The sequence below is a fragment of the Moschus berezovskii genome, chromosome 9, assembly GCF_049115385.1.
Source record: "Moschus berezovskii isolate FMDL1 chromosome 9, NW_MosBer_1.0, whole genome shotgun sequence".
Classification (NCBI taxonomy): Eukaryota; Metazoa; Chordata; class Mammalia; order Artiodactyla; family Moschidae; genus Moschus; species Moschus berezovskii.
The window spans coordinates 62133841-62153916 of NC_142468.1; positions in this window are offsets into that span (position 1 = coordinate 62133841).

Here is a 20076-nt window from a genome sequence, read left to right on the forward strand (position 1 = left end):
CCTGCCTTCTTGCCAGTGGCCCATCTTCCACCCAATATGGTTTTTCTGCTTTGGCATCAGCACTCGCCCCGAGTTACCAAACCCTAGCCTCCTACTACGGAGAAGGCAATGGCAACCCACTCTAGTACTCTTGCCTGGAAAATCGCATGGGCGGAGGAGCCTGGTAGGCTCCAGTCCATGGGGTCACTACGAATTGGACATGACTGAGCGACTTCACTTTCACTTTTCACTTTCATGCATTGGAGAAGGAAATGGCAACCCACTCCAGTATTCTTGCCTGGAGAATCCCAGGGATGGGGGAGCCTGGTGGATTGCCATCTATGGGGTCGCACAGAGTCGGACACGACTGAAGCGACTTAGCAGCAGCAGCAACAATGGGGCTGTTACTCACATGGTCATGTGGATGCTCTTTTACTGTAAACACAGTTATCTTGGCTTCACTACATAATTAAAATTGGGACTTGAAGATTACTTATGCTTTGTCAAAATTTTATGTCCCTTTAAAATTTTTTAAAATTAATTTTTATTGAAGTATATTTGCTTTTCAATGTTGTGATAGTTTCTACTGTACAGCAAAATGAATCAGCCATCTGTGTATTTGTTGTTGTTTAGTTGCTAAGTCATATCTGACTCTTTGCGACTCTATGAACTGTAACCCTCCAGGACCCTCTGTCCATGGCATTTCCCAGGCAAGAATATTGTTGTGGGTTGCCTTTCCCTTCTCCAGGGGATCTTCTTGACTCTGGGGTCAAACACACTGCTCCTGCTGCATCTCCTTCATTGCAGGCAGATTCTTTACCACCGAGTCACTGGGAAAGCCCCACATATACATATATCTCCTCCCTTTTGGACTTCCTTCCCATTCAGGTCATCAGAGTTCACTTAGTAGAGTTCTCTGTGCTATACAGTTATGTTCTCATTAGTTATTTCTTTTACATATAGTGTCAATAGTGTATACATGTCAATCCCAATCTCCTAATTCCCCTCTCCCACTTAAAGGACCTAGCTTTTTAGTCTGTCATCTATTTTTTTTTTAATTTGGAAGCAGATTTCCCATATTGTAGAATTTAATTGAACTTCAAGCAACTATTTCTGAACCTTGACCTCTCCAGAGCTGGCCACCTTTCCCTAGGATCTGTTCCGCTGTAGCAGCAGCTGGGTTTTTCTGTAGCAAAGCTCCTTAGGAGAGGCCCAAGCTGTCTCCTTCTGCATATCGTTTGCTTTTGCACAATGCAGCTGGGACTCTGCCTCTGAGGTAGAGAGTGAGTTGTCAGAAAAGACCTAGAATATGATCTGACTGGCTTTAATTCTTCCGGAGAGGGGCACAGGGTCTTCTCCTCTCCTAAAAGCATCAGCTGTCCCCCTACCCCCACCAAAACAAGCATAGAAGGAGAGCATTTTGCTTTGGTAACCTTCAAAAGTGATTGAGGAAAGTGTATTTTAGGAAAAAAACAATCTGTTACATGATGAGCGTGACATAGGTTCAAACTGAAAATGATTATAAATCATGTCAGTCTTCAAGCTATTAAAACTCTGCTGTCCTCAACAGGTGAGTTTTCTGGAGCTCCTCTTTTGATAGTATCATGGAAAGCTCCCACCTTCCCAATAATGAACTCTGCCTTTCTGATGAGATGGCGAATGGCAGGCAGTGGACTCTGTGACTTCTAAATCTGTTGTATAGAAAGAAGGATGTTTTCTTCCATGATGAATATGTTTACTATCTTGTCACAATAGAAATGTCAAAACCTAAAGGACCAGTCCATAGGCTGAAAACCAAATTTCCATGCCAATTGCAAATCCTTATTATGAAATATAGTCTGTTTCCAAGGAAGATCAGCTTCTCTGAAGAACTCATCTGGGTTTAGAATGAAAGCCATAAAGAATATCTTGTGATGACTGGAAGGGAAAACTAGGATGTGGTAAGTGATGAGAATTTGGAAACTAGTTAAAAGAACCTTGGCTCTGCCCGTCCTGTCATACAGCCCTTGTTTATTAGGAGAATGGAGAATTATGTGATTAGTGATTTTGAGCATTTGGTAAGACTCACTTACTCCTTGGAAGGAAAGTTATGACCAACCTAGACATCATATTAAAAAGCAGAGACATTACTTTGCCAACCAAGGTCCGTCTAGTCAAGGCTATGGTTTTTCCCGTGGTCATGTATGGATGTGAGAGTTGGGCTGTGAAGAAAGCTGATCGCCGAAGAATTGATGCTTTTGAACTGTGGTGTTGGAGAAGACTCTTGAGAGTCCCTTGGACAGCAAGATCCAACCAGTCCATTCTAAAGGAGATCAATCCTGGGTGTTCATTGGAAGGACTGATGCTAAAGCTGAAGCTCCAATACTTTGGACACCTCATGCGAAGAGTTGACTCACTGGAAAAGACTCTGACGCTGGGAGGGATTGGAGACAGGAGGAGAAGGGGACGACAGAGAATGAGATGGCTGGATGGCATCACCGACTCGATAGACATGAGTTTGAGTGAACTCCGGGAGTTGGTGATAGACAGGGAGGCCTGGCATGCTGTGATTCATGGGGTCACAAAGAGTCGGACACGACTGAGCGACTGAACTGAACTGAACTGAAGACTTTTTAAAAGCAGACTATTATTTATTGAACACTGATTATTTGTAAGCTCTTACTATTTATAAAAATTATTATGATGTTTACATATGATTTTTCTTTTCAGTAAACTTACAGACTAGTAGGAGAGATACATTATACCTCCACATAAGCAGAGTTAAATTTGATATGTGCAAAGCACCATGGGGTGGTTATAGTCTGAGTGCTGTGGCTCTTTGGTAGAGTGAGAACTCATCACTGTCTGTGTTGACCTGAAAATTTCATAGAGGAGGTGGCGTTTGAATTGGACCTTAAAGAGTGAGTAAGTTTGACTAGGTGGAGATGAAGAGAGTCAGTCCAGGCAAAGGTGACTGTGTCAGTAAAGTGCAGCATGAGACAGAGTGATGGGTATGTTTGGGAACCAGCTAGCAGCTAATGGAGCCCCCAGAAGGTGACTTGGTAAAGAAACTGCCTGCAATGTAGGAGACCTGGGTTCCATCCCTGGGTCAGGACTATTCCCTGGAGAAGGGAATGGAAACCCACTCCAGTATTCTTGCCTGGAGAATCCTTTGGACAGAGGAGCCTAGTGGGCTAAGGTCCACGGGGTCACAAAGAATCAGACAGTCATGAGCGATTAACACTTTGGGCTTCCCAGGATGGTGCAGTGGTAAAGAATCCGCCTGCAGGAGACATAACAGACATGAGTTTGATCCCTGGGTTGGGAAGATCCCCTGGAGAAGGAAATGGCAACCCACTTATGTATTCTTGCCTGGAAAATCCCATGGACAGAGGAGCCTGGTGGGTTACAGTCCACAGGGTCTCAAAGAGTCAGATATGACTAAGCAACTGAGCACACTCACATAGAAGCTAATGAATGAGATTGTAATGTTTATAGGAGGGAGATGTGGAAGATAAAATGGGCTGTAGGAAACCTTGCTTCAACATTTAAAAATTTGTTCTTAATTCAGTAGTCATCACCCTGGTTTCCAGCTAGTGTGGATCAGGACAAAAATGGCCCTTGAAAAGGACAAGTCTTCACTTGTTCTCTGTACTGAGTCTGGCTCAGTGGTGAGGAGAGTCAAGAAGAATATTAAAGTACTAACTAATTTACTCTAAAAATTGTGTTAGATTTGGTTAAACATTTAATTCTGACACGATGCTCTTTTAATTCACAGTGTTTTGAATGTTTTCTGGAGGCAAGAGAGGAGCGGGTTTTGAAATCTTGGATAAGCCCAGAGCCTGTCACTGATCGTGCTGAGAAAGCATAGCAGATGAACATGGCCTTAGGACAAGCTCCCTCCGATGAGCAGAGAGATTGATGTCAGAGCATCCCTGCTGACCTTGAGATTTAGAGAAATGATCCATAGCTCAAAATCTGGGATACCGGATAAGGAAGCAGAATACAGGCCCACTAATCTCCAAATCAATGAATGAGATGAAATTAAAAAAAAATATTTCCTGCAATGTTAAATCCTTAGGAAAAAAATGTAGTTGTTTAGTTATGGTTCTGAAATTGACCATGTTGAAGTGGGAAAATCCCATTGGTTTTTGGTGTTAGGAAGGGTATTAGTGACAAAATCTCCTCATGTGTGTTGGGGGGAACCATACTAGAGGTCACCGTAACTTCATTCTTTTCTGAGAAGTCTGAAACGAGAGTGTTGGAGGCTGTTTTAGTCACCCATCTGTCAGATAATCATCACTGGTGTGATTTCATGATTTCTCTAACTCCTTCAGAATATGTTGGCATATTAAATTGCTCGGTCTTCTGATTTTCACATTGATTCTTCTTGCTGAAGTATTCCACTGGCACACACCTCCCATTCATGCTGTTTAATGCACATTTAAGGGACATTTTGATCAAAGAGTTAGAAGGATTAGAAACCTTTTATGGGAAGAAATGAACTATTTATTAACTACCTATAACTATTCAGTGCCAGACAGATAAGTGAGTGCTTTCCATCCTAAGCATTATCCCATTTAATTGCTGCCACAAGATTGTAAAGGGATATTAGACCCTTTTTTGGATGAAGAAACGGAGGCTTACCCTTTGGAAGTGAGTTACCTGAGGAAATGCAGCAGTAAGAACATCAGGGTTTAGATCCAGGCAGATCTGAGATTTCAGCTTATTTTTTTCACCATGCTGTCTTTCAAGGTTTTGCAATCCATGGAAACTATCTTTTACAGACCATCTGCTAACGATCTTAGAAATGAGTTGACAGGTTGCCCTTTGGTTCTCAAACCCAGTGATTCAGTTTTATGCCATCTCTCTTTCTCCAACTTCAGTGTCTCACTGGCCTGCCCACGGACATTTTTCTTCCCAGTTGTTCTGAAGGTAGGAAGATAGATAGGGAATAATGATGATCACCACAGACCAGAGGTAGACGAACACGTATACAGTTCTGTAGCCTAGGAGTCCCTTAGCAACAGAAGAATGTTTTGGAACAATCTCCTTACCACAGTGCCAATCCTTTTACACTTGGAGGTTCCTTGAAAAGGAAGCATCTTTTGATGGCCAACAATCACCTTGTAATATTTAGTCACTTTCCCCACCATGGGGATTATGTTTGCTTGGCTTTAGCTGTGGGCAGACCCTCTGTGTGTAGCTGTAACTATGTGTATATCAGCGCTGAGTCTATGGTGGGTCACTGACAGATAGAAGCAAGATAATAGAGAATAGAAAATGGAGATGAAATTACTGCCTTGACTCTTATCTTCCTGTCATAACCAGATTGTCACCGTTTTTGAAACATGTCATCTCCACATCCTGATTCCATGGCCCCCACTACTCCATGGGAGCTGCTCTTACAATGTTGTCTGGTTTTTAGGTCCAGTGGACAATTCTTACCTCTTACCTTCCTTGACTTTTTTATGTGCTTTTCACACATTCACTATTCACTCCTTCCTAGAGAAAACTCTTTTCTTAGCTTCCCTGTCCTGTCCTGGTTCTGCATTTTCATCCTCTGACTTCCCTGGACATATTGCAGCCATCTTGGGATTCTTCTTATTTGGGCTTTACATGATAAAGCTTCTCAGGACCAAGTCCTCTTCTCTTTCACTGGACATTTGGATGCTAGGTGATTTCATTCCTTTCTGTGGCTTTAGATCTTTTTGCTGACCTCTAAAGTTAAACTTTTAGCTCTAACCTCTCTCCAGGTGCAAGTCTAAATGATATTCCTTCTTGTATGTATAATAGGTACCTCAACATGAACATGTTCAAAATAGAACTCATGTTCTTCCACCTCAGACTTGCTCTTCCATGATATCTCCAGTTCATCACATGGTGCTACCGTTTACCTGGTTTCTCAGCTGCCATCCCTCTCTCTCACTGCTCACACCCAACTTAGTCATTGGCATCATATCCTACTGAGTCTACATCCTAGATATTTCTGGCATCTCTCTCCATCCTGTTTTGAACCACCACTATCTTTTTCCTGAGCAGCTGCTAAAGCCCTCAATGTGATCTCCAAAAAAATCACTCTATATAACCTTCTTCATGTGCAATCTGATCATCTCACACCGTCTCTAACATTATCCCCAAGCTGCCATGTGCTATTATGATAAAACACACCTTCCTGATGGGTGTGATTTCTCCCTCCTCTTTGACTTCAATTTTTGCTACGCTTCTCCTTATGCACTATGCTTTCAGCTCAGGGGCTCTTGTTCAGTTCCTTGTCCTTATCTGATCCTCAAAGGCTGCGTGGATCACTTTTCTCCCTGTTTCCACCCTTCTCTCAGCCTCCAAACTTAATCAACTTCGATTTGTCCTTCTAATCTCAGATCAGATGTTGCTTTCTTCATGAATATTTTCTTGATTGCTGCTTCCTAGCTGATAGGCCCATATTGTTCTATACTTGTTGCTTCCCAGGTGGAGCTAGTCATAAAGAATCTGTCTGCCAAAGCAGAAGACATAGAGACTTGGGTTTGATCCCTTGGTTGGGGAGATCTGCTGGAGGAGGGCATGGAAACCCACTCCAGTATTCTTGCCTGGAGAATCCCATGGACAGAGGAGCCTGGTGGGCTACAGTTCATAGGACTGCAAAGAATCGAACATGATTGAAATGACTTAGCACATGTACACACATTCTATACTCTTGCAACACTATATATTTCCTGTACAGCACTCTTTCATAAACATTTTCTTAATGTCTAAGCTCTATCTGAGCAGAGGTGTGTTAATTATTAATGTATTGCACAGTATTCGGCACAAAGTAGGCACTTGTTATATATTAATTGAGTGAATGAATGAATATTCTTAGAATGCATACGGAGTTATAATGTCTAATAAAGTAGTCACTGGCCACATGTGGTCAGTGAGAGGTGCTGTAAATATAATGTACACATTAGATTTCAAAGACTTTAATAAGAAAAAAATGTAGAATTCCTCATTAATACATTTTTCTATTTATTGCACATTTACATGATAATATGTTGGGCATATTGGGTTAAATAAAATGTAATGTTAAAATTAATTTCATCTTTTTTTTTAACATTTTTAAATGGGGTTTCTAGAAAATTTAAATTACACACGTGGATTGCACTGTATTTCAGTTGGATAGTACTGATACAGAGTATCACCTGCAACTTAAAGTGCGTGTATTAAAATGTCAAAAAGCGTCCATTTTAAAACCTTTCGCGTTGTTCATTCTGCAGCCTCATTCTCTCCATTCCAGTGTGTTTGGTTCCCCGGCTTGTGGGGTCATCAGTGTCCCTGTCTTGCACCTCCCTACTCAGTTGCTAATTTCTCTGCGGTCACAAGGGTGCCCGAGAAAGATCTGTAATTGGCAGTCCCCTATTAACTGACTGTAGGGAAAATTTGCCCTTGGTGCAGTGATCGTGCCCACTTGTCAAGGGATCTCTGTACTCATAATTCTAAAAACTACGTCATTGGTATGTGAGTAAGAAATAAGAGGTGCTGTGTGTCCTTGAAACGTTTCTTTCTCCAAGTCTCACTGAAGCCGTGTAGGAATGGGTTTGGCTGTAATAAACCCTCCCTTCCTCCGCACCTCCACACCATTACTTAGACGGTTGAAAGAGTTATTTGGAAATATCTGTTTGATTATTCTCTATTTTCCCTTAAAAATTTGAAGACTCTCTGTTGGGATGTTTTAAATTTATTAAACACATCCTATTGTTTTTGCCTTTGCTGCATTTGTGTGAGTGATCTATTTTGAACATTTGCCATATGTTTTTTTCTTAATGAAACTGTCTAGTGGATTGACTTAATTTGAACATTTCAGGGAAAAAGCATACTTTTCCAGTTTTTGTTACCTCAATGTTATTTATTATATTTTAACACTATATTTATTAGAGTTCTCCAGAGAAACAGAACCTATGCTAAGTTGCTTCAGTCGTGTCAGACTCTGTGACCCCACGGACCGTAGCCCACCAGTCTCCTCTGTCCATGGGATTCTCCAGACAAGATTACTGGAGTGGGTTGCCATGCCCTCCTCCAGGGGAGTTTCCTGACCCAAGGATCAAACCTGCATCTCCTGCATTGCATATAGATTCTTTACCCACTGAGTTACCTGGGAAGCCCGATATATCTCCATAGGCATAGATATATATGAGGAGATTTATTATGGGAATTGGCTCATGTGATTATGGAGGCTGAGAAAAACCACAGTCTGTTGTCTAAAAGCTGGAAACCCAGGAAACCTGGTTATGCAGTTCAGTGTCTGAGTCTGAAGGCCTAAGAATCAGGGGAGCTGATGATATTACATCCTGGTTTGAGTCTGAAGGCCCAAGAACTAGAAGTGCTGATGTCCAAGGGCAGAAGATGAATGTCTCATCTCAGGCAAAGAGAGCAAAGTCCCGCTTCCTCTGCTCTTTTGTTCTATTGAGACCCTCAACAGATTGGGTGATGCCCACCTGCACTGGGGAGCACAGCCTTCTTTACTCAGTTTACCTACTCAAATGCTAATTTCTTCCAGAAACACCTCATAGAGACACCCAGAAATGATGTCTTACCAGCTATCTGGGCACCCCTTAACCCAGTCAACCTGACACATGAATTTAACTATCACACCATAGATGCTATATGTGATATAGTGTGTGTGCTGTGTGTGCTCAGTTGCTCCATCGTGTCCGACCCTTTGCGACTGCATGGACTGTAGCCTGCCAAGCTCCTCTGTCCATGGGATTTCTCAGGCAAGAATACTGGAGTGGGTTGCCATTTCCTATTCTAGGGGGATTTCCCTGACCCAGAGATTGAACCTGCGTCTCTTGTATCTCCTGCATTGGCAGGCAGATCTGTTACTGGTGCGTCACCTGGGAAGCCCCATATACCATTTGAAAAGTAGAACAGAAATGCTTTGTTTTGGCTTCAAGGAATTTACCCTCAGATCCATTACACTATCAGTCTGGACATTGCAGACAATCCTAGACAGGATTTGACTGGGATGGGAGGCATTACATGAGAGAAGTATACTGACTGAAATCATCTGGATTTCAACTGGCTTTGTATTTGTGTCCAGCCACATCTATTAGGGTCATCATGAATGTTTGCGTGTTTATTCTGACCATAATCAGAAAGTCATCCTTGTCCCATATTAATTGCTCTATTAGAAGGACTGCTTTTTCAGTCTTCAGTTGACCAATATCCAGGACATGCATAATCAGATTGTCTTCTGTGACTGTTGTAAGCATGAGGCCATCAGAATGGACTGATCTGAACCCAAAATAGTGTAACAGGGCCTCCTTTACAGGCCCTGTTGCTCTCTGTGTAATATATTTATGAGAAATAGTTGAGATGTTTTTAACTTTGGAGGTGTTGTTCTGGCTGAGTGGGCTGTTTCTCTGGAGAGTTACCCTGGAGTCCATGTCACCTGAGCAGAGCTCAGGGGAGACACAGGCCAAGGCTTCAGGTTTACTGGCCTTTCTTGTTCTGTCCCAGACTCAGTGACTCATCTAGGTTGTCACAGTGTGAAGAGTCACCTGAAGAAATGTCTTATAAGTTCCTTGCTATGCATCCCACTTGTCACTGGGCATAACAAAAGATAGATGCTACTTGTTTATCTAGAGACTTAAAGGGTCAGTGGCACCTACCTGTGCAGGGCTCACCAGGGCTATTGTGCTCTGTATGTCTTGAGTGGAAGGGGAGCCTGTAGCAGGTTTTTTATAGGTTGAGGTATTGGTAGGCAAGTAGCACCTGACTCTTAAGGAGGTAAGAATGACCATAGAAAAATGAATTTCCTCCAATAGAAGTAAAAATGTATGGCTTACTACAAACTTCTAAAATACTTCAAGATAAAATATTCTAAGTAACACACACAGACACGTATATACACATTTTAAAGCTCTGAAGTGCAGTATATGTTCTCTTTGAAGATCTCCACAGTGTTAAATAAGTTTGGGGAGAATATGTGTATTACCATTTAGATATCATGAGTGACAGAGAATTGATTCTGAAAAAAAAAAGGAAATGGATGTAATGAATGATTCAAAGTGGATGGTATTCAGTACAGGTGAATGAGGAAGAGATTTTCTCCTAGTGTACTTTCTGGGTATTAATATGGTAGTAGAGAGTACATCAAGGATTTTTAGTTGCAGAGATTTTTCTTGCATGTGTATTTATTTAGCCTGCCTCAGAAGAGTGAGAGAGAAAATAACTCAAGCGAGCATATAAGCCCACTGGTTTGTGGGCCAGTTGACTGTGAATTTTAGAGCATCTGTTGACCCATTTTGCCTTACAGTGTTCTATATAGAACTGAGACTTATCAAGTATTTTATTTTCAAATTAAGTTTATTTGTTTATTATTTTTGCTTGCCAAATAGTTTATTTGAATGAAATTATACAGAGAACAAATATTGCCATGTGAGATAAGTTAAAAGGGATTCAGTTTCACAATAGATTGTGAATTTAAACTGAAACAAAACAGCTCACTCATTTCTCTTATTCACCCTCCCCCCACCTATATTTTCATTGTGCTTTTCTCCCTCTGCTGCTTTATTTGCAAAGAATAAAACATGTCAATTTCTGGAAGTAACTTGTTTGATTCTTTTTATCTCTTAAAACAGCAATTTTTTCTCATATCCTGAACAAAATAGGAGTTGTGATTTAAGTAGGTAAAAACAGAATAAACTTTATTTTTAAAATGTAAAATCATTAGTTTGATTAAACCCATTAAACAAAAGACAAAATGATATCAAAGATTTGGAGTCAGGCCTGAGAAAATTAAAACAAAGCAATTAAAAACATCATGAGTTTGACAAAACTAATCTGACCTTCCCCTCAAGAACTCTTTTGATCTCTATGATGCAGTGGAATCAGACTGTGGTTTTATGGACTTATCACTCTTTTACTGGGAACTCCTTTTTTCTCAGGGCAGAATCCTGTGATAGGTGTGATATGCTTTCAAAATCCCAAAGTTGGCTTCTTGACCTGAACTTGGGCATTCATTTCTTCCTGGGATTTTTACATTTGCAGAGAGCTGGTGAGGTATTCTGTCCGTGATGGTGAAAGTCATAGAAAGTCACAAGAGGTAAAGCACAAATGCAGCCCAGAACTTGCTGTTTGGAGGAGTTAGCAGGCAGTGAGAGGGGACTGGGGTCGGGGGCGAGAGAGAGGGGGAAAGAGACAGAGACAGAGAGACACAGAGACTTTTCTCTAGTGTGGTCGGGCTGTTAGGGTTGGTTTTAACCCTGCATATTCTGCTCTTTAATCAGATGATCTCCTTGGCTTTCATGAGCCGGTCTACTTAACCAGGCTTGAATTATTTTTTCCCCTTTGTAATCAGGACAGCCCTGATTCACATACAGTCTTTAAAGTTATTTTCAAAAGACAGTAGGAATTTGACAGCATATCTTTCAAATTGCTTATCTATCAAAGTAAAAGGCTTGCTAATTTAGCTTTCTTTGGGAGTAATTTCCAGTTATAGGTACTCATCTGTTTCACTCTAACATAACACATTATAGCAAATATTCTCTCGTGTACATTTTGGTATGGTATTTAGTAGACAGTGCCAACTAGCATAGATTGGAAATCTCCTTCATATAACTCCAATTTTATGACTGGCTTTAGATATTAAATTTAGACATTAAATCACAAAACCATTAAATCACTAAATCTTCACATCACATTGATTCTATCTTTGCTATTAAAATGAGAGAGCTTTTGTTTCCTAAATTTTTATGTTGCAGCTGGTGCAGGTATAGTGAAGAATGTTCTAGTGTTGTTGAGGCTGAGGGGAGCTGGTGAATGCTGCCCAAGAAATGCCTCAGAGAATCCCAGAAGAGGTTGTACTTCTGGTTCCAGAAAACCTGGACTCATCACCCTGGTGACCTCACAGGTAAGACTGGTCCACTCTCTTGATGGGCGTTTCTCGGTAGATGATTAATGACCTGTAGTAGCTAGTGGAGAATCGATATCTGGTTTGTTTCTTGATTTTATTTCTTCTGAAAGAAAACATCTCTGATCCAAAATTTCAAAAGATGTCTTCATTTCAGCTGAAGCAAACATGATCAGTTTGACTGAGATCAAGATGAACAGTATATAATTTATAACCTCTGAGACAATTTTTTCCTGCAGTTTCCTGAGGGTGGAGGACAGTTGCTATTTATAGATACAGTTTTAAAATTAGCATTCAGACCTTTACCAGAACATGAGTGTAAGTGTAATAGTTCTGTTGCATATCATCAACACATTGAACCAATGTCAAAAGACTTTTCTTAGTGTTAAATACTTCTGTACTTTTAAAAACCATATACCTACAGTTTATTTGCTGAAAGCTATTTTTCTCAGTGTAAGTTGTAGCATACTTAAACAAAATTCAGCCTGGTTAAGACATTGCTCATTAAGGATTCTCTTTCACTGAGTTTGCCTGGCCTTGAGGAATAGTAGTGAACAAGGCCCAGCCACTATACGACTCTGTGGATCATCATATCTGGTGGAAGGGTTCTTTAAATCAGATAATAAAATATTTGTGAAGACTTACTGAATTAATGTGATCTACAAACAGTCTACTATAAACATTTATATATGACAAAATATAAGGTTAGATAGTGTTTTAGAAACATTTCCAACTCCTTCAAGGAGGGAGTGATAATCCAAAACCACAGAGTTAAAAATATCGTTTCTATTATGTTCAGGTCTTTTTCTTTGTGCCCTGATGCTTGTGTCCTGAGATATCTGTCCTGGTTGTCCATCTCTTGTCACTGTGTCCTGGGCTTTTCTTAAACACTCATCAATCAGTTATTAATCAGTTGATTCCTATAGAATTTACTTCCCTCAAATAGGCTACAGAAAAAGTTAACTCCTTTATTTGTTAATGAAAATGACTCACTGAGTTTCAGCACATTGTGACTGCCTTCTCTCTGAGCTCTTTGTTCTCTTTGTGGAAAATAGAAGTGTTCTGTGTTGAGAGACTGAGAAGGAAAATTAAGTATCTTCATTGGTGAGTAGTCATTTCCTTCCTTAAGTCTGGGGCCAGAAATAGATTTGCCCCACTTTACACACCACTCTGTTATGCTTTCTAAAGCCCCAGAAAGCCTTCTCCAAATAGTAGCATCTCAAAATCATTGCTTAATTATTTCATGACCCACATTGTGTGGGCTTTAAAAATGCAGTTTTTTTCCCCCTGTGAAAAATGGCCATACCCAGCATTTTTTCTATATAGTATGTGTTGACATTTGGTTTATGCTGTTTATTTTTAGTTGTTTAAAGTAAAGGTAAACTTAAAAGACTCATTAGAAGTCAAATGACCTTTATTTATCCATAACTTTTTTGGAGTATGAATACCTCAGAAAACTTCCAAAAGGCTTGACTGAAGTTTAGCAGTGGTAAAAGTGGTCAAGAAGTACATACATTCATAGCACATGTAAGAATGTAAAATGGTACAGCCATTATGGAAAACAATATGGAAGTTTCTAAAAATAAAAAACCACTTCCATGTGATCCAGCAATTCTACTCCTGGGTATGTATCCAAAAGTAATGAAATGAATACATCCAGAAGATATCTGCCCCCTCTCGTTCCCTGCAGCATCATTTACAATAGTCAAGATATGGAAATACCAAAAATGTCCACTGATGGATGAATGGATAAAGAAAATATGGTATATACAAACAATGGAATAGTATTCAGTCATAAAAAGAAGGAAATCCTGCCATTTGCAACAATAGGGATAAGCCTAGAGGCCATTATGCTAGGTGAAATAAACCAGACAGACAGACAAATACTGTATCATCTCATTTATGTGTGGAATCTGAAATACTTGAGCTCATAGAAGCAGAAAGTAGAATGGTGACTGCTAGGAGTTGGGGTGTGGGGGAAATGGGGAGATGTTCAGCGTGTACAGGCTTCCAGTTATAAGATGAACAAGTTCTGTGGATCTAATGCACAGCATGGTGACTATAGTTAATGATATTGTATTCCACAGTTGAAATCTGCTAAGAGAGTATACCATAAGTGTTTTTACCACACACAAAAAATTGTAACTAGGTGAGGTGGTGCATATATTAATGAACTTGATTATGGTAATTATTTCACAATCTGCACATATAACAAACCATCCCACTGTATACCTTAAATATGTGTGCTAAGTCACTTCAGTCATGTTTGACTCTTTGTGACCCTATGGACTGCAACCCACCAGGCTCCTTTGTCCATGGGATTTTCTAAGCAAGAATACTGGAGTGTGTTGCCACACCCTCCTCCAGGGGATCTTCTCAACTCAGGGACTGAACCTGCATCTCCTATGGCTCTTGCATTGCAGGTAGATTCTTTACCTCTGAGCCACCAGGGAAGCCCATACCTTAAATATACACAATTTTTATTTGTCAACCGTACTTGAATAAAGTTGGGAAAAAAGAAACAGCAGTGACTCTGGTGCAGGTTCAGCTGTTTCAAAGTTAGCAGCAGCAGGTGCTGGCTGCACTCTGCATGATGTGTGCAGACAGTGATGTGGGATAAATGATCCTTTCTGAGGCCTGTGGCATGTGGTGATGCCCTTAGGGCACTGGAAAAGGATGTAAAAGTAAGGTTGAGTGGCTTTCTGTGTCTTCTTGAATTTGTTTAAGCAGTAAGATAGCCTGTCTGAAATGTCTTGTAGACTGAAAAGTATGAGGGACTAAGGGAAATGGGAAAATCTAGAGGAGTTTGATGGATCTAAATTTAGATGGTAATAGGTAATTACTTTGGACACAGTTCTTGCTTGAGACCAGATGACAAAGAACATAGTGGTAAAGTTGATGAAAAGCTTGGATGGAGAGTCTATTGAGTGATCTTGGCAAATGTTCCACAGTGTACCAAGTTGAGATTCTGTTAGTTGAGAAATGGGCTATCTAATTACTGACTACTTAGCAAAAAGATGGTACCAATGGGAAGGATAGAAAACAGTGAAAGTAAGTAGGAAATACTGAGATGTAACTGAGGACAATACCTTGGAGAGTCATTACTATTTTCTGTAGAATAGTTCTGGAAAGTATAGAGTTTAGATACCAGGGAGATAAGTCCATTGGATTAACCTCATACAGAGGTTGGTTCTTAGGTACTTGAAGTTTTTGTCTTGTTATTTGGTTTGAGGTAGTCTTGTGACCTGCCCTTTCCTTATAATACTTATGTGGTCCCTCTTAAATGTAATTCAATAAATAATAAATAAATAAATAATATTAATTTTAGTATATTGGTTATTTCTGTTCATAAGTTGAGAATTACTCTTGTGAGCATGGTGGGAGAGGGAGTGGTTAGGGTTCATGTAGAAAGTATTAGAACTTTCAATTAAATTTATCATATGTGTAATATAGATATGAGAAAGAAATTGCATGTGTGTGTGCTCATTTGTGTCTGACTCTTTGTGCTCCTTTGGACTGTAGTCTGCCAGGCTTCTCTGTGGAATTCTTCAGGCAAAAATACTGGAGTGGGTTGCCATTTCCTCCTCCAGGGGATCTTCCTGAGCCAGGGATCGAATCCATGTTTGCTGAACTTATGTATTGCAGGCAAATTTTTTACTGCTGAGCCACAGGGGAAGCCCCTGCCCCCAAATTAGGAAAGAAATTGAACTTTACTAATATTTAATATGCAGGTTGATATTGGCTCCTTTCCTTAGCATGTATGTCACATCACAAAAATCTGCCATGAGAAATTTGGGGGCTCCACAAGTCAGTGCCCTTACTCTTTACTTTCAGTATGTTGTAATATTTTGCAGTTCATTTGCCTCTGGTTAAGTAGATCTATGGATTATGCTGCTGCTGCTGCTAAGTCACTTCAGTCGTGTCCGACTCTGTGTGACCCCATAGATGGAAGCCCACCAGGCTCCCCCGTCCCTGGGATTCTGCAGGCAAGAACACTGGAGTGGGTTGCCATTTCCTTCTCCAATGTGTGAAAGTGGAAAGTGGAAAGTGAAAAGTGAAAATGAAGTCGCTCAGTCGTGTTCGACCCTTAGCGACCCCACGGACTGCAGCCTACCAGGCTCCTCCATCCATGGGATTTTCTAGGCAAGAGTACTGGAGTGGCTTGCCATTGCCTTCTCCGATGGATTATAGTCTAGATGTAAATAAAAACTCTCATAAAATGGACAAGTGGTTAACAAAGATTCTAACCAAAGAATTTTGGCTAAGGTAAAACTAGAAATGCTGGGAACTACACAGAAATTCCCACCCTGACACCCCTCATCCTAATTTTAACCTTTATCAATCACAGCACAAAACAACCACCGTTTAAAACCATCAAGAAGAGTTTGAAAAGTAAACTGTGTGTGGGTCAGTTGGATGTGACTGAGGACCCCATGGACTGTAGCCCTCCAGGCTCTTCTGTCCATGGAATTTTCCAGGTAAGATTATTGGAGTAGGCTGCCATTTCCTTCTCCAGGGGATCTTCCCCTGGATCCAATCCATGTCCCTTGTGTCTCCTTCATTGGCAGGTGGAATCTTTACCATTAACGCCACCTGGTGGAGAAGGAAATGGCAACCCACTCCAGTATTCTTGCCTGGGAAATCCCATGAACAGAGGAGCCTTGAGGGCTACAGACCATGTTGTCGCAAGAGTCGGACACGACTTAGCGACTGAACCCCCACCACCAATGCCACCGGGGAAGCCCAAAAAGTAAGCTACAAAATCTCAATTGTTAATGATCATCTTATTTAAAATTTATATTATGCCAAGTGATAGAGAACTACCATAGTACTTCTCTATTACATGAATGTATTTACATAAATAAATAGTACTTGTGTATATTTATATAAATAAATATACATTTTGAGTGAATGCTCAAAATTTTTTCCTGAGGGAATGTGTATGTGATTAAAAAGTTTAGAGACTGCTCTTGATTATTTCTATAGCATTAATAATACAAGCATGCCTTTCAATCTTCTAATACCTTTTTAAAGTTATTAACATACTTAGATATACAACTCACAGTTCTAGTAGGGAAAGTTACAGATGTGTTATGAAGCCTTGACTTTAATGAGACCAGGGCCATTATTGCTCCTCTGAGCTTCAGGCATTGGATCAGTTACCTTTTACTTCTCTACCAACTTATACTGTTCAACTGTATCTGGTCTTCCCATAAGGCCTCCTTTCCAATAACAACCCTCTGTTTTATGCTATTTAGGACTGCATTTCTTTTTCAGTCTTAAAAAAACAGACCATGTAATATTGGAACACTTAAAATCAGACATGTTTTGAAAATCTGGAATGTGTGATAGCCATGATTAGCGTTATGTATAAATGCAAGCTCTAAATTACTCTGTTGATTGAGACAAAGACTCAAGTATTAGTCTGTGTGGAAGGCTTGGTATCTGTGTTGCCTTTGCTCAACACTGTATGCACTCAGACTACAATGCAGTAATCCCTCAGTTTTTCAGGGCTTAAATTCAGGTGGAATGTGACTCACAGTATGGAAATGAGGCAGTAATCCTGTCTGTACTTTAAAAGGTGATGGGTCTGAGATCAAGACAAATTTAGCATGTTTCACGACCTACGTTCTTAATTATTTGATTAGAGCTGACTGCTCTTCAGTTCCACTAGGGAATGTAATTGGGTAGTCATCTGCAATTTGGTTTTTTGTGTTTGTTTTGGTGCATGTGTTTTTATGTAGATATTTGTGTGTTTTCAGTTTTCCTTCCAATACTTAGTGTAAAAGCAGACACTAAAAAAGAGGATAATTTCCATTCTGCCATAATGGCTCAGGGTATGGATGTAAGTAGTTTCAGCAGCTCAGATTTCTCCTACTTCTCACCTGATTTATTGTGTTCCTTTCAATAGCTTTTTTATTGTTTATTTTATAACCCATCTTCCACATCCACTTTAAAAGTCGTAGTTTGCTTTTAGTATGGCTTAGAAAGAACATTATTTAAAAAATATTTTCTCCGGAGATTATTTATACAGTGGAAGTTTTTTTGTTTAACAAAATTTGTATCATTTAATAAATTCTATAATAGAAAAATATAATGAATTATACCCGATCAGAAATAAGCTCGAGGCGTATCTTTGAAAGAACTAGAATCCATAGTTCAAAGAGAAGTGTCAATTTTAATTTAATAAGGACTTTCTGTCTTAAAACCAGGAGATTATCTTTTCCATTTTACTTGTTATGAATAATATTACAGACTCACTAAATCGGTTTTCTTTTCTTTTTACAAATGGAAATGAACTGAATGAACAAATGTCAGTTGTAATAGGTTCAGATTGATCGGATGCTGATCACATTTGGGTAAATCAACCAAGCATTTTTTAATCTAGAGGTTGTAGAAAGAGGTCATAGCAACATTATCCAGTGACTTTCCCAGGACCTTCAGAGAAGGTCCTTTGCAATAAACAGGACCTTTCCAGTAGATACACTGCTGTGGGTAAGAAGTCTGAGTGACTAGTGGTTATGTTAAAACCTCTGGAAGTTCAGCCTTTTACACCTGAGGCCAGAGCAGTTTTGCACGCCTAGTTTGATGTGAGCTGGGAGTGCTCCACTGAACCAGGTGCATTTCATCTGTGCCAGTGTTAAAAAATATACAAAAGGTCTCCTGTGTGTGCTTCAGTAAAGCACACTTAAGCTAGAACACAATGCTCATTTATCACCTTCAGACTCCCTAGGCTCTCATAGCCTGGGATTCCAGCTTTTCTGAACTGAGTGCTACAAACCAAGGATGGGGTCAGTTACCCAGGCAACTCCAGACTCAGGCCAGCAGGTCTTGAGACAACTAGTAGGATTATTCTGCATGTATAAATATGAACTATCTATAATTAACCCACCAAGAGAATCCAGCATTTACATATTAGGGAATGTTTTCCTAGGCCTTTCCAAAATAAAATCACACTAGCATACTAGCAGCAGCAGCAGCATACTATTTAATCATTTGTTTTTGCCTTAACAAAATGCTATAGATATTGATAACTTTTCAGATTAATAAATATTGATATACAATTTCATAATTATTTTAATGGCTACATAATAGCCTATGATATGCTTTTATATTACCAGTTGCTAATCAGCTATTGATCAGCATTCATGTTTTTATCTTTTTGTTCTAACAAAAATGTGACATTGAATCTTCTTGTAGTTATGTTATCAAATTAATTATTTTTCCTTTCTCCTATTGAATTCTCTTACACATGTTGTGGGAAGACGACTCATGATATTATTACATATTTAGATGTTCATGAAGGATATTTTAATTCTGGATAGTCTGCTAAACAAATAATGATTAGAGACTGGCCAGATGTAGAGGGTAGTCTTGCTGCTGCTGCTGCTAAGTCGCTTCAGTCGTGTCCGACTCTGTGCGACCCCACAGATGGCAGCCCACCTGGCTTCTCTGTCCCTGGGATTCTCCAAGCAAGAATACTGGAGTGGGTTGCCATTTCCTTCTCCAATGCATGATTGCATACTAAGTCGCTTCAGTCGTGTCCGACTGTGCGACCCTATGGACAGCAGCCCACCAGGCTCCTCTGTCCACAGGATTCTCTAGGCAAGAATACTGGAGTGGGTTGCCATTTCCTTCTCCAGAGGGTAGTCTTAGGCTAAACTAATTAAACCAAGAAAAATATTTAGAGCAGGAAGGAGTTTTTTTCTTTGAGGTATAATTTACCATCTATAGTAAGATTTGCCTTGTTTAGATGTATGTTTCTTTTATTATCCATAAATGCACATAGCCAGGTAACCTCTTCTTTTATTATTATTTATTTTTATTTTTTTAATTGGAGGCTAATTACTTTACAATATTGTATTGGTTGGTTTTGCCATACATTGACATGAATCTGCCCCGGGTGTATATGTGTTCCCGTTCTTGAAACCCCCTCCCACCTCCCTCCTCCCCATATCCTCCCTCTGGGTCATCGCCGTGCACCAGCCCCGAGCATCCTGTATCATGCGTTGAACCTGGACAGGTGATTCGTTTCACATATGATAATATACATGCTTCAATGCCATTCTCCCAAATCATTCCACCCTCACCCTCTCCCACAGAGTCCCAAAGACTGTACTATACACCTATGTCTCTTTTGCTGTCTCATATACAGGGTTAAGGTTACCATCTTTCTAAATTCCATATATATGCGTTAGTATACTGTATTGGTGTTTTTCTTTCTAGCT